Below are 2,556 nucleotides of genomic sequence, written 5' to 3'. Positions count from 1 at the left end.
TCCTTGTGCCATTACTCTCTTATGAATAATTGTGAGTATCTTTGAAAGAACGTACGTATTATACAAGATTAATTGTTGGTTCTGAAATCGAATATATGACAGTAACAAGGATTACATTATAATCTTTATTTAATTTTTTTCTGAAACTGAGTTCTTTCTAAATAAGTTTGTTAATATTTTCTATGCAACTTATATATAGAATAATATCTGTTTTAAAAAAATACTTCTAACATGATTAGAAATTTCATTTACAAATTTTTCTATGTACAAGAAAAGTTAGGCCTATAATATATTTTAGGGTGGATAATGGAATTTGAAGGAAGAATTTAGTACGAAATTGGCACACAGTGGCATTTAATATAGTCTACGTACCTACATTCAGGCTTACATCTAAGTAGATTGTTAATGCATGCAAATTTGAAAATGATATGATTAGAGCCAAGTATTTAATTACAATGGCTAAGGTTTCATTTGGTTCTCAACGACGGTGAACTATTTTCGCTTCCCATTTCAATAATTATTACTAATAATAACTGTACTAATAAAAAATAACAAGCTATCATGCTATTGCATTGTCAGTGCGCACTATGTGTATTCTCAGTTCATACAAACTGAGAATTCTTGTTTGACCCGATAAGTTATCTCGGGATTTTGAAAATGTGTACATATATGTTCCTTTGCTCCCATATTGTTGTGAATACTAAATCTAAAAATAATATTGCATTTAGCGTAAAATTTAGTTGAAGAAAAAAAATTATAAATGAAAATCAACAAAGAAAAAGTAAAAATGTTGAGACATTAAATGTAATCTACATATATGTGGCAAAATATTGTTTTTGCGCAATAGCGTGTTATTATACATTTTAATTCATTATACTGTGCGATAGTTTCAATTATGTAACTACTAATTCGAATCACCAAAAAATTCTGATTTTCTTCGATTGTATAGTTTGCTAACATATTCATGTAACATAGCTTTTGCGCAATTTTAGATTTCATATTCTATATAACAATGATAATTGTGTTCGAAATTACTAATATCCATACCTTTGTTAATGATCTAATTAAGGCGAGAGGTACGCATACATAAGCACACACATATTATAAACTAGCGAGAAAATCAAATACTCTGATAACCCCAAAGGAAAAGAATGTTATTTTTTTGCGTCCGCGTGACATCAGTTTATTTTAAGAGAATATATTTAATTTTTAAAGCGAGTCAAAGTCGGATGCACAATTGTACTATAAGTCCGTTTTAATGCAATTCATTAATTGAAATCCTTTTGTATGTTTGTGATACTAATTTATTATTTAATTTATTGTTTTCTATGTCTACTATTTATTATATTTATTTAATTCTGCGGATTAATTAGTAGACGTGTTTCTTTATAATTGTACATATAATTATATACATATATGTTATGCAATTTATATGAACATGTAGTGCAATTTTCATATTTTGTTGCATGTTATTTTATGTGGAAATATTTTTTATTTATATTGTTGTTGGTATCAGAAACTGAAATTATTTTCGTTTCTGTTCGTGTTTTACTTTTATGTGGAATAATTATATTATTAAACGAATTAATAAGCGGAGATGAAAATGAAATTTAAAAAAAGAGAAAAAAAAAGAAGAAAATGGTGGCTCCTGTTACGGTCACGTTTATAGAAAATTAGTACAATGAAGTGGCTGTTTGTTTGCACAGGTTAAAAGTGTATTGTTAATGAGGAAATGTACAAACATAAACCGATGATGGTTCATAGTACAAACGAAGAATGCGAATTGCACTATGATGATTAGTATGCTGGCATTACGCCTGGTACCGAATTGTATACATAAAACAGCGTGGTTATAAATTTGTTGGTACATGTAAAGTGCATTGGTGAATTTAACACAAGAATGAATTGGTTTATTTAAGGATAAAGTTTATTTATTTTTTTAGTTACACAAGTAGATTTTCCAATAATTTCGAAGCAAAAATCAAAAGAAATATACTTCACATAGTACCTTAGAAGGCAATGTACAACAGATTTTTTAAAAATCATTAACACAAAAAGCACCACGATTCTTTATAAAAGATGTGAACATGAAATTCTATTTGTAGAAAATTATTACAATAAAATTAAGCTGAAAAACTGCTAAATAACAGAGTCACAGTGGCATGACATAAGATATAAGAGCATTTACGTGATGGTAATTGAAGAAGATCGTTTATTATATTAATTTATCGTTTTTTATGTACTATGTATATGTATACCCATAAATAATTAGAAATCTTGTTTTTATGATGAAAATGACCAAAATACATTCTATTCCAATTCATTACTTAAAATGTTGTATCTTTAAACAAAAGCATCTCTCTTAGTCTCTATTTTTATACTAAGATGCCTCTATTTATATAAATTATATTTTATTGAAATATAATTTACGTATAACAATATTTAACGAGTATAGTTTTTTAAAAATATTTTTATTCGTATTTATTTTTTATTTATGATATATATTAATTAATATTAAAATATAATTAACAAATTACGATCTAATTTTTTAAAAAT

This window comes from Eufriesea mexicana, unplaced genomic scaffold (genome assembly GCF_001483705.2).
Source record: "Eufriesea mexicana isolate 0111107269 unplaced genomic scaffold, ASM148370v2 scaffold5767, whole genome shotgun sequence".
Taxonomy (NCBI): Eukaryota; Metazoa; Arthropoda; class Insecta; order Hymenoptera; family Apidae; genus Eufriesea; species Eufriesea mexicana.
Note: the sequence above shows the minus strand (reverse complement) of the source record.